The 13,887-nt window shown below is 37.9% G+C and overlaps 1 long non-coding RNA gene across 1 annotated transcript; it reads right to left on the reverse strand.

Moving 5' to 3' along the window:
• Positions 1–9,058: 9,058 nt before the first annotated feature.
• Positions 9,059–13,175, reverse strand: LOC127856645 (uncharacterized). The gene is made up of 4 exons (XR_008038158.1): positions 12,864–13,175; positions 11,241–12,255; positions 10,852–10,971; positions 9,059–9,534 (listed from the first exon to the last, which is right to left on the reverse strand). It is a non-coding gene; the product is annotated as an uncharacterized LOC127856645 (long non-coding RNA).
• Between the last annotated feature and the right edge of the window lie 712 nt (positions 13,176–13,887).

Here is a 13,887-nt window from a genome sequence, read left to right on the forward strand (position 1 = left end):
ATATTGAGAGAGAGAGAGATTGAGCTTGAGAGAGAGAGATTCAGCTTGAGAGAGAGAGATTGAGCTTGAGAAAGAGACAGATTGAGCTTGAGAGAGAGAGATTGAGCTTGAGAGAGAGATTGAGCTTGAGAGAGAGAGAGATTGAGCTTGAGAGAGAGATTGAGCTTGAGAGAGAGATTGAGCTTGAGAGAGAGACATTGAGCTTGAGAGAGAGAGACAGACATACAAACAAACAGACGGACGGACGGACAGACGGGCGGGCGGGTGGTTGGTTGGGCGGGTGGTCGGGCGGATGGTTGGGTGGACGGGCGGATGGTTGGGTGGGCGGGCGGGTGGTTGGGTGGGCGGGCGGGTGGTTGGGTGGGCGGGCGGGTGGTTGGGGTGGGGCGGGCGGGTGGTTGGGTGAGCGAGCGGGTGTTTGGGTGGACGGGCGGGTGGTTGGGTGGGCGGGCGGGCGGTTGGTTGGGTGGACGGGGCGGTCGGGTGTGCGGCGGTCGGGTTTGCGGGCGGACGGTCGGACGGTCGGGCGGTTGGTTGAGTGGCTGGCTGGTGGTTGGGTGGGTGGGCGGATGGATAGGTGGGCGGATGGGTGGGTGGAAGGGTGGGTGGGTGTGCGGGTGGATGGGTGGGCTGGTGGGTGGGTGGGCGGATGGATGGGTGGGCGGACGGGTGGGTTGGGGTAGGCGGGCGGTTTTTGGTTGGGTGGGCGGGCGGGCGGACGGACGGACGGACAGACGGCTGGACGGACAACGCCAAAATAATATCCCTCCGCCTATGGTGGGGGATAATGAGCTGGTAAGCTAATGATAAAAAACAGTTCACCACTTAACCATAAACAAAAAAATCGACATACTTTGCAACTGCTATATGATGCCTGCTTTAAAGGGTTGCATAACAATAATTTGATTTCGAAAACAATAACACCCATAATGCAAACAAATAAACTGAACAATCATGAATAACTTTACAGTCCAAAAAGTAGTAACTGAGTAAATCTTATATCCAGTGTAAATAACAGTTGTCTAATATGTTATATTTACAGAAATATAACACTGCTTGATTCAAGAACAAAGTCTTATCTATAAAAATGTAAAGAGGATCGAAACGGGAGTTCATATCTTCTTGATATCGTGTGTGCATTTTGTAATCATCTATGTTTCAATGCCGCCATTCAGATCATAATAAAACTTTAAGAACCTACATAATATCCAACTTATTGAGAACAATACAAACATCTATCAGAAATAATAGTTTTTTTTACTATGCCCCCATTCAATAAAACTATAGGAAATCTTCAAAATATTCACTAATCATTATTTCATATGTTAATTTTAGTAAATTTAAATATATTTTTCTATGATCCAATGTAGCCAACTTGATTGAACACCTAATAGTTATTTTAGAGAATAAGCAAAAAATAAATAACAAACACAACATGGAGTACCAAATGGAGTGTATGGTCATCACACAAAGTTAGAGACAATGTTAGAGTCGGTCTGTTGGTCTGTATATAGAAAAATACCATGTTCAGGCTTAAGTATAACAAATAGAGTTTGATGGATTGTTTTATGTAGGCAAATCAATCTGAAGTGTAACATAAAACAATGATTGTGGGTTTCTTTTTTTTCGCTCAGCCAACATTTGAATCTTATACTCATAACTATTTATCATCATTTCCAGTATTATAATAATGTAGGTTAAAGGGAACATGTAAGCAAGACAACTTCTGAAAGATATCGATTATTTTGTCCAAGAGTAACATCCCTTTGAAAAAGACGAAACACAAATATTATTTTGTCCAAGTTTCACATCACTATGAAAAGTAGGAAACAGAGAGATTATTTTCCCCCAGAGTAACATCCCTTTGAAAAGGAGGAAACACAGAGATTATTTTGCCCAAGAGAACCATCCCTTTGACATAAGATATAAGAATCGTTATTTTACGTCGGTTTACAGAAAACAAATAACATTAGCTAATATCTATTTACCGACAAACAATATATATAAAAATAACAATGAAAAGGATGAAACAGAGAGATTATTTTGCCCCAGAGTAACATCCCTTTGAAAAGGAGGAAACAAATAGATTATTTGGCCAAAGAGAAACATCCCCTTTGAAAAAGAGGAAACACAGAGATTATTTGCCAAACATTAACATCCCTTTGAAAAGGAGGAAACACACAAATTATTTGCCCAGAGTAACATCCCTTTGAAAAGAAGGAAACGCATAGATAATTTTGCCCAAGAGCAACATCCCCTTTGAAAAGGAGGAAACACAGATTATTTGCCCCAGAGTAAAATCCCTTTTCATTGCCCCAGAGTAAAATCCCTTTGAAAAGGAGGAAACACAGAGATTATTTTGCCCAAGAATAATATCCCTTTGAAAAGGAGGAAACACAGAGATTTTTTGCCAAAGAGTAACATCCCTTCGAAAGGACGAAACACAGAGATTATTCGCCCCAGAGTCACATACCCTTGAAAAGGAGGAAACAAAAAGATTATTTGCCCAAGAATAACATCCCTCTGAAAAGGAGGAATTTACATATCCAACCATATTCAGCCCTGGGGCAAATATCAATCACAATCGTGCTGCTGTGATAAGATTTAATATTGAATTGATTACGAAATTAAGAACTGTGTACCAGGTAATTCAAACATTCATAATTTCTGTAATGATTTAAATATCAAAATTGCATAAGTGGAATATAAATCTATTAAATCTTCTCTAAAAAAAAATATTTTTTTTTCAGAAGGGGTCATTACGTTCATGTTTTAATAAGTAATAGGAAAACCAGTAAATTGAACATGCACTTGGTTCAGAAATGGCTGCAAAACATATTTCAATGCTTAATTTTAAATTTTTGCAAGTGGAATCCTTTAAAAAACCAAACATTTTATTTTTATTTTTGTTTAATTAAATTGGCATTTTGACCATCAAAATACAAACATTCTGTTTATATCTATCAATTATAGAAGTGATATTATTCAGGAATAACATTTTTATATCTCAAAAGTTAATTCACAAATATGTTACAGCACCGTAAGAACTCAGTCAGCCAATCGTTGTAACAGGAATGCATTGATGGGCCAGTGTCGCTCACCTGTTGTCAACTTGATAATCGTGCTACATTTATACTTTGAGATGTTTTATCCAAACCAATCACTAGCAACTCATATGACACTTGCTGTGGGAAAACAAGGCTTAATGCATGTGCGTAATGTGTTGTCCAAAATTAGCCTGCGCAGTCCGCCGAGGCTTATGAGGGACAGAACTTTCCGCTTTTATGGAATTTTTCATTAAAGTCTCCTTAAAATGAATATCCAGTTTAGACGAAGTGTTAATCCAGATAATCCTGTGCAGACTGCACAGGCTATTCAGGGATGATACTTTATGCACATGCATTAAGCCCCATTTTCCTAGAACGAGACTCATATATTTCATTTTGATGTCCAGAAATCTGCCCATGGGACATAGATGATCACTCAACGAAAGACAGAATGTTGTATTACAGACACTATGGGAACAATACATAAATTAGTCAATATTATATAGAAGATACATTCAAGGACTTTATCTTCCCAATAGTTGCTGTTGCCACGCCTAATTCCTAATTGTTACAATCAGCTTTAGGCTAACAAAATCAGGGCTGACAATTAAAGACTCAATTTATATACATTATAACCAGACATTTTCAAAATAGTCAAACCTGTTTCAAAATGTAATAATTACGAATGATAGCTTGTAAACAGTCTTAGGTCACTTTGGTAAAATGTTTATCATGTTTATAATGTAGAAAACTGCACATTTATCACAGTCTTATGTGTTAAAATGATTTTTGGGTTAAAAGTTTGTCAGCGTGGAATTAAGAATAAAATAAACAAACACCAACTATCCGCTCATCATATTCCCAAATTTGAGATAAGGTTTACATTTTTTTCATCATCTTAATCATTAGTTTTAATTCAGACCTTCAATTATTAGTACAAAAATGAATACTTAATTTTCGATGAACACGTTGAAATAAAATTCTTTAAAAAAAGAGAATGAAAGTAAAACAAAATAAAAACTAAATTATCATATGGGATGCCCAACATTTTTATAAACTTGATTGCCCGAATTTATTAAGGACCATTAATGGGCTACCTTATAATTTTCGAGAAAAGGGCGTCTTTTTATGTCCCCCACCACTATAGTGGGGGACATATTGTTTTTGCCATGTCTGTTGGTCTGAACGTTGGTCTGTTTGGTCAAACTTTAACATTGCCATAACTTTTGCAATATTAAAGATAGCAACGTCATATTTGGCATGCATGTGTATCTCATGGAGCTGCACATTTTGAGTGGTGGAAGGTCAAGGTCATTCTTGAAGGTCAAGGGTCACCACATAAAGTCAAAGCGGCGCAGAAGGGGACATAGTGTTTCTGACAAACACATTTCTTGTTTTATAAATAATGTTTATTAAGATATTTAACACAAAAAACAATGTTTCAAACAGATACAATATAAACACATACAGTCATTGTAATTAGAAATGTGCTTTTCAGATAAACAATCTATATATATTGTGATATACATGTAAATTATATTGTTGTCGATAAAAAAATCACTCATTTTATTATCACCATTGAAATTCTTTCCATTTTTGCACTTATTAATATGTTAATAGTAATTACATCCTTGCAAATCGCCCATGTTCTACGCAACTACACTTGACTTCCATCTTCACTTCCGCATAACATTACTTACCAGGGGGGCAAGGGGGGGCGGGGGGGCGGGGGGCGGGGAGCGGGGGGGCGGGGGCGAGGGGCGGGGGAGGGGCAGGTGGGGGCATGTCCATCGAGAGCTGACTTTGTTTAAGTAAGGTTAGTTGGAAATGACTAACAATATGTTGTCATATTTGCGATTTTCTTCAAGGATAAGCGTGTATTTTACCCTGTTATTATACTAACATTTCTTTTTAATGAATACGCCCTTTTAGCTCTATATTTTTGTGCTTCCCTAGGTTTTTTGTTTCAAGATCGCAGACGTCGGAATAGAAATGTTATTGCAGGAAAACCGTCAACAAGTGTTTTGTTTAATTAAATGTTTGAGATTGTGGATGTACAAATATCATTTTCACTCATAATAAACAGTATTTGCGGATCTTTACAGTAAAGTATAACATCAATCACGATTATTTTATTTAAATTCTCTCGTGTTTAACTCAATTAATATAACGGGTTTAACCCCCTTTTTGAGCTGACTTTATTGAAACACATAATATGCTATATTTCTCCCCTGTTTTGTCATCCTTAGCTTTTTTACGACCAGGACACTATTGTTGCATACAAGATTTTACAACCCTTAAAACAAAGTCATCCAAACGGAAAACTTGACATCATAGAGAACGTGTTGAAAAATTACAAAAATTGCTTAATTATATTATCGCAGAACAACAATGAGAGGTTTTGAATGGGTGACCTTGATACAACCTCATAGGACATTCGAAAGGCAGATTACTGTAAATGACTGATCACACTCACTCATCAGATAATTGATCTATCGCATTGCAATAAATTGTCATACTCTAAGAATTATTGATTTATGTCATTATACTGGTATACCAATTATAGAAATTGAGTGTAGTCCGTCAGAAAATGCACTTGGAAATTTCAGCAGCAAGACTGAACATTTTGGTTGCCCTGGGGCTCAAAAGTAGATATTTATTGGACACAAATACGGTTGATGAATGTATCAAGTTGGTTATATTTATACTTAGATACGTATTTAATCCGTTAGCACTAAGATACGTATTTAACCCTTTACCAACCCTTTGTCGACATGCGCAAAGCCAATCTTGCACTAAAACAAGAACGTCATGTGACGTCAACTATCGACGACACTGTATCAGAATTAAACGGCTCAACGGTGTTCTCTAAAGTGAATCTGTACAAGGGGTTCCACTAGCTGGAACTCTCCGAAGAATCAAGAAATATGACAGTGTTTGCTAACCATGTAGGCCTACGGCGCAACAAAAGTCTCAACTTTGGAGTAAGCTTTGCGCCAGAAATATTCCGGAACGAAATCCGACAGGCTCTGACGAAAACGTTAAATATCAGTGACGACATAATAGTGCACGGCAAAACACGACAAGAACACGACACAAATCTGGAAGCGCTTCTGCAAAAGTTGCAGGAGAAGGATCTCACCCTCAATAGACGAATGTGTGAATTCGGACAATCAAAACTCAAATTTACGGATACATATTTCCGACTCTGGAATCTCTCCAGATCCAGGAAAGGTCGAGGCAATCCAGAACATAAACAGGCCGAAAATCAAGCAGAAATCAGGTCGTTTCTCGGCATGACAAACTATGTTTCGCGATTTATCCGCGATTACTCAACAATATCTGAACCATTAAGACGCCTCACTCAAGATATGGTCGCGTTTGAATGGACAAATAAGCAAGAGACCGCATTCAGACAGCTTCAAAACGCACTTTCAAGTGATCAAGTGATGACATACTTCGATCCATCTAAGGACACAGAATTATGGGTAGACGCCAGTCCTGTCGGTGTTTCTGGAATACTTATTCAGGACAGTAAGATAATTGCATACGGAAGTAGGTCACTCACCCCAGTCGAACAGCGCTACAGTCAAACAGAACGAGAAGCTCTTGCCTTTGTTTGGGGATGCAGACATTTCCATTTATACTTGTTTAGCAAAGCATTTACCTTGATCAGCTATCATCGGTGTCTGGAGTCCATTTTAACAACACAAAGCAGATCCAGTCAGCCCGTCTTGAACGATGGCGCTTAAGATTGACCACATTCAATTTCAAAGTGAAGTACCGTGCTGGAAACCAAATGATCGCCGACTACTGCTCCAGACATCCGAATCAAAAATTCAAAGCAGACAACGTAGCAGAAAAATACGTTAATTTCGTTAACACTTGGGACAAACAAAATTGCTCGCAGACAGACAGCTATCGCCGTTATCTAAACGTTCGCGAAGAACTGACCGTGGTATCACTCTCAGATGGACATATTTTATTGCGTGGTACCCGATTGTGTATTCCAGAATCATTGCAGCATAAGGTCATTAACCTGGCACACGAGGGTCACCAGGGTCGTGTCCGTTGTAAATCATTGCTGCGTGAAACCTGTTGGTTTCCATTCATGGACAAACTCATAGACGCCAAATGAAAACAGTGTATACCCTGCATGTCCGCATCAAACGAAACAGTACAAGAACCAGTTAAGCCAAGCCCGTTGCCTAAGCGTCAGTGGGATGAAATTTCGGTTGATTTCCGTGGCCAATGCCCTCTGGGGAATACTTTATGGTAGGTATTTGTGATTACTGTAGATATCCAGTGGTCGAAAACCTCAACCGCGTAGCTGCACAAGCCGTCATCCTATTGCTAGATAGAATCTTTGGACAGTTTTTCCATACCAAACGTTGTCAAAACCGACAACGGATCGCCGTTCAACAGCCATATATTCTCAGAATTTGCCACTCAGCTCGGGTTCAAACACAGGAAAATAACACCCATTCACCCAAAAGCCAACGGTACAGAAGAGGCTTTTATGAAACCTCTAGTTAAATATATGAAAACAGCACTGGCGTCCGGACAAAACTACAAATCAGCACTTACCAAATTTCTTTTTACTACCGAAGCACCCAGCACCCAAGCACTGGAATTTCACCATTTGAACTAATGTTCAACCGAAAAATGAAACAAAACTCCCGCAATTATCGGTACCGCCAAGTCGTAACCGAAAATATGTCGAGGAACGGGACACGAAAGTCAAGCAGAAAAACAAATACTACGCAGATAAACGGAATAAAGCAAAAGCATCTGCGTTACGGCCAGATAACAAGGTTATTGTCAAACAGCAGGTGCGAAACAAACTCGACACAACCGTTTTCGCCAGTTCCGGGAAGGTCGTGTCGCACAAGGGTTCCATGGTTACGGTTCGACATAAGGATCGAATTCTAAGACGCGACGCCTCTCACCTCAAGCCTGTGCTGTCTTTACCTCCATCTCACGATGACATCGTACGCAGGAAATAGCCGCCCATCAACCCGTGCAACAACCGCTGAACCGTTCGAGTCGTGAAAGAAAGCCGCCGCGAAAATACGACAATGACTAACAAACACGCAAAATGTGCCGCATGGTACTACAGTATGTGTGGGAATAACGTGCGCGCTAGTGTATTATTCATGAATGGATTTATTAATAACGCTCATTTAAATACAGACCGAACTATAAATACACGTGTAATAAACTGCATTCATATGATACACTCTGCGCCTTATACACATATGTGTGTAATTAAAGTGATACAGGTAATAATAAACTCTGTTAATCATAATTATATCATTGTGAAACAAATGTGCCAACAACGATCTGCTGCAACTATATTTTATAATTGGTTGAAAAATGCCTAAGATTTACTATAACCGATTAAGTCTGTTCTCATACCTTGCCAGAGAAAATCAACACAATTTATTGCAGAAAGCCTGTTCGCACATTTGTTAGTAATTCGTGCTCAATCGCTTGTTCATATCGGATAATGGTTGATCAGCGCCGTTCCCGTAAAATTCAAGACAATCTGACCGAAAGCTGACCTATGTCATCAGGAAATAAACTTTTTATCATCTCGGATCAGCCGCCAGCTCGTGGATTAATGACTGTTTTCCCAACAAGACTATCAACGTGTTAAATTAGTTTCATTAACCTCTTGTTTTGATAAACAATTTGATAGCGCGAGAACTGCATTTCGAAACTATTTTTTTTCACGGGAAGGAAAGGACACTCTCATCTCCCAATACTCTACTTTTCGAATTTAAATTTACTTTATGTATTTTGAACAATGCATTTTTTTATTTTGGAAGATAGAAGGGATGTTATTTCCAGCCGTCAGTCATAATTATGCTAAACTATCGGTTAACCCCTCCTACACCAATCAGCATCCAGCGTTTGCAGACGGCAGCGTGTGTGGCGCGTGGTCGGGGGTTCGCTCGTAAAGATTCTCTAGTAAAACGCTGGACTGTATGTACATGTATTTCTGTGTGTGTGTGTGTGTGTGTGTGTGTGTGTGTGTGTGTGTGTGTGTGTGTGTGTTAATAAATATACATACAAACTCCGTCTATATATTAACCCTCCCTATACGGGTCTGAAACATTACAATAATTATTATCTATTTCACTTTGTACACCAGGATCTTGTTATTACACTGTCCAACAATAATGGAAGCAGTATTGCTGTTGTAGCAGACTGACCATGGTTCCTGAATCCCATCCCCTCCCTGTAGCCAGAGTGGCCAGCTTCCTGATTCCCTTACTGTCAATCTGTAGGATAGTGTGGGAATCCCCTCCACTTACAAGAACCTGACCTGCAGGTGTCACATGTACACTAGTTGGAGATATCAGTTCAAGGTCAGCGAATATGGCAATGACACATCCATCCCTGGCCAGGGTGAGCAGCTTGTGTTTGGAGGGGTTGGTGACGTACAACTTGTCACCTGTCGGGCTCACAACACATCTGTGTACTGTAAAACAGAAAACACGATTGCACTCTTTTGGCATAATTAAGAGTTAAAATGACAAAAACATACCGTATACATGTATGTATAAAAAATGATGACTGTAATGTGTTTTTAACTTTTACTTAAAGACAAAATCATTGATAAACAATAATTAAACGTTCATGTCTAGTTCTTTGTCACCAATTACAAAAGCAAGTTGATAAAATCAAAATTACACTTATTAAGTGCTTTTTTTGTTTTTTTGTTGCAACAATTTAAAACAATTGATTGAATATAATGTATTGTTTTTATTATATTATATAGCATATTAGGCTTGTTTGTTTATTTGATAACAGCAATATGAAGAACAGGTCAGAACGTGTGTGTTTCGCAGCAAATGACTTGCTCTTTATGGACAATTCCTCAAATTGTTTACACAAAGCACATGTTTATGGCCAAAGGCAATATATGTTAAAAGGGGGGATACAGTGATATGTATATAACCCCAGTAGTGTTACTTCTGGTCGTTATTTGGAACGTCTTTGCAGCAGTTTGTTGGCTTTGTTATATTAACCATACCTATCTTTCTCTACAAGGAACCTCTCCACAACAAAATGTGACCTGTTACTTAAGATACTGACGCATTAAATCCTCGCGGATATCTTGCATGTGCTGCATAGATGGTTTAATTGAAGTTTGCGACGTCACATCATGAATATTTCAGTATACAGTTACCACATTGCTTTACAATTTATTAAAATTTTATTACGGCAAAAATACATAAATATCAAACATCTTTTGTTGGAGATTTTAGGAATATTAATAACTGGGATGACACCAATGGTGTGTTTTTTTAACTTACTAACTTAAACTTTACAAATCAGATGTTTAGGTTGTTAAAACACCAAAGTTTATAGTAAAACAATGAAAAGACATTTTTGGACAAATCCCATGTTGAAAACATATCAGTGCAGTCGAAATGCCGCAAGATCTCTGTTTTGAGAAATATTTAATGAGATATGTTTGTGAAACATTAATGCCCCCCCCCCTATCAATGCCCCCCCCCCCCCCCCCCTTGGACTCACAAACATGCATAACTTTGTAATGATGTCTCTTTCAACATATATAAATCAGTAAGCAATTGAAATCAATATTTTTTTATGGCAAATTTACCCTGGAGCCTAAGTGTGACCTTGACAACTGAGGCGGGGAGGTGGGTACTACACACAACACTTTGTCATCGTCAATTGTGGTAGTTTATTTTTATTTTTAATGATTGACAGAGTCTAAGTCTAGAGAATCTGTTGTATGGCAAAATTTCAGTCTGATGAAGAGATTTACCTTTGGTGCGAAGTGACTTTGAAATCCATTAATATATATGGCAAAATTATAGCTGAGACAGGAACTTTTTGGCTGTTTAGATGTCAAGTTTGGCGTTTTACCCCTAAGTATGACCGTGACCTATAAGGTAGAAAGACAGCTGTTACACCTGGAACGTCTTATGATAGTTTTCATTAGTTCCTACTAAAAACAATCAATCAATACAAAAAAGTTATTGCCAAGACAATAATGTTCGGACAGACATCCCGAGTATAAATGGGCAATATGATTTCTATATGACTACCTCTTTCAACTGGGGCATTAAAACTTACTTTCAGTTGAAGTAATCAATTCAACAACTCTTAACAATACCTCACTTTATATAAAGACAAATCCACCATGATTCTTACCTGTTGATGTATCTGATTTGTCCTGGTACAGTTTGCAGACCAGGTTACCGCTCATTGTGTACTTGTACAAGGTAGTACTGGATGTGACAAACAGGTTTTCCTGGTGGTAGGTAATACCAACACAGTTATGTTTTAACTTCAGCTTCCTGCCTGTGACGACCTGGTTGTTGATGACGGTAATAAACACGACTTCATGAGTGTTTTCTATTGCATCGACAGTCACTGCAAACTCACTGGGTGCTATCTGACATATGTCCTGTGGCCAGGCAGATACATCACAGTGATTCACCACGCGGTACTGCTCGTCCAGCAGCTTAACTTTATTTTTGCTGTTGTCTGCAACCAGGACCAGTCTGTTGGGAGAACACAGAAGGCTGTAATAAAGCATGTATCAGAATGACTTGGGATGCTCATATCATATTCAGACTTTCAGTTCAATCTTATTACTGTGTCTTGCTTTCCTTGCGCAGTCAATGTCTGGACATTGTGTTCAATAGTCCCGAGACCTGACAACTTGGAAAGGTAATGCTCAATATCACTGTTAGGCTGAAAAGCTATTGATGATAGTGTTTTATCAAATGTCTTCTTCTTATAGGTTTCAGACTGTTTGATCTTTTCCTGACATTTAATGTTTGCTACAAAAGATAGTTCCAGGTATCTTTTATCAATTATGTCTTGTATGGCATCACCAAGATGTTTTAATTCATCTTGAAGTGAGGCACATTTGTCAACATCACCCCTTAGAGAGGCTTGCAGTTTGGTCAGTGCATCTTTCATTTCCTTCAGTGTCTTTTTTTCAAGCATGTCTAAGGTTGCATTTATTTTTCTGCGTGTTTTCTGTATTATTTTTAACTGCCTATCGTATAAACTTTGTACAGACGCCATGCTAGCCTTCTGTTTGTCTCGAAGAATCTTCATTTCTCCCAGAATAGTTTGGATAGTAACTAACAGCTTATTCAGGTTAGTTGAGTTTGTCTTTACTATGTCCGATACAAGCTTCACCTGTTTGCATTGTCTGTAAGAAAAAATACTTTTTTTTATTAAAACAGGTAGTTTATAAATTATGCAAAAGTACAAACTTTAAAAGCTTGAGGCATGCAAATCAGATAAATCTTTTGGTAAAAATATAATTTGTGATAGCCTATATGAATTGGAAGTAATGTATATACATTATACTATTGGGCCCTACCAAACCGAGTAGTTTTTTATGTAGCAACTTTACATGGCTATTAAGGCATCGTTGTTTGATAATTATGAAAAGAGACATGAACTCTCTAACTTTATTTTTTTACCGAAAGTAATGCAGGATCACATAACTAATATAACATACCTTTAACAAGACTTCAAACTTGGTTCATATACATGATTATAGTTTTAAACTAAGCTTTTGAAATCAGCAGAAGATTTGCTATTGCAAAAATTAATGAATGGCATTTAAGGAAGTTTAAAACTGCGATCTTTTTTTATTCATTTGATAACAAATGTTGGTTTCTTTTAAGAAAACAACATCTGATCATAGTATCAACTTGATGTTTTGCTAAGTATTCAATTTTATTTCAAAGCAGTTTCAAACCCTATACTTTTTATCTTTTATGGGTTCTTTTACCAAAATGATCACAATACCTGTGATTGAGAAATGCACAATTAGTGCAGCACAGCTGGCTATGGTCTTCGCAATACATGTTCAGGTATTCCTCTTTATGAACACCACATTTAAGAATAAGATCTTCCACCTTTTTGGCCACTGGCCATTTCTTCATATCACCCCTTCCATGAGGGAAATGTTTCTTAATAAACAACTCTCCATGCATGCGGATACATTTTTGGCAATAAAACTTCACGCAGGATTCAGCCGATTCAAACAGTTTTTCGTCCTTGCAACTTGAACACAAGAAATCTTGAACCGTGTCAGATCCTTTTTCAATGGTGGACTGCGAAAAGGTCGCCATTTTTGTAAACACTGAAGCTTTGAATCTCTGTGTCTTTTATATAACGCAAATAATAAGGTATCTAGGCTGACTGGTTATTAAACAAAATAAAACACACCAATCTAGCTATTATTCAGTCTATCACACATACTTTTCAGCTTATCGAGTCAAATAAAAATCCACTTCAAGTTTGTTTCAAGGTTATATCTCTAGTCAACAAAGTAACTATCAGGTATTTAACATGTCATTTGAGAGAATTGACTTAACCATACCACAACAGGGCAGTTAACAAAAACAAACAGGAATAAATTATCAACTTAAGATATGTACTCAATAGGTAATTTGATAACATGGGCTTACAAAGAAAGCATTCATAGTGATCAGCTTCTTCAATTTGATCATTCAACCAAGAAATCATTTTTTCAAAGTTGTAAAATAAAGAGATCATGTTACTTGTAAAAGAATTAAACAAGCAACAAAATAGGATAAGGTTTATATTATTTGTACCACACAGCCGACAAATGGATGATTGTAATGCCGAACATACAAGTATGATGATGATGACTTAAAAATAGCTGGTTTAGCTAATTATAAAAACCAGTTAATTCACCACTTAACCAGAAACCTACAAATCGACATAAAGTGCAACTGCTATATGCTGCCTGCTTTAAAGGGTTGCATGAAAATAATCTGACTTCGAGAACAAATAATAACAATAA

This window comes from Dreissena polymorpha, chromosome 13 (assembly GCF_020536995.1).
Source record: "Dreissena polymorpha isolate Duluth1 chromosome 13, UMN_Dpol_1.0, whole genome shotgun sequence".
NCBI classification, from domain to species: Eukaryota; Metazoa; Mollusca; class Bivalvia; order Myida; family Dreissenidae; genus Dreissena; species Dreissena polymorpha.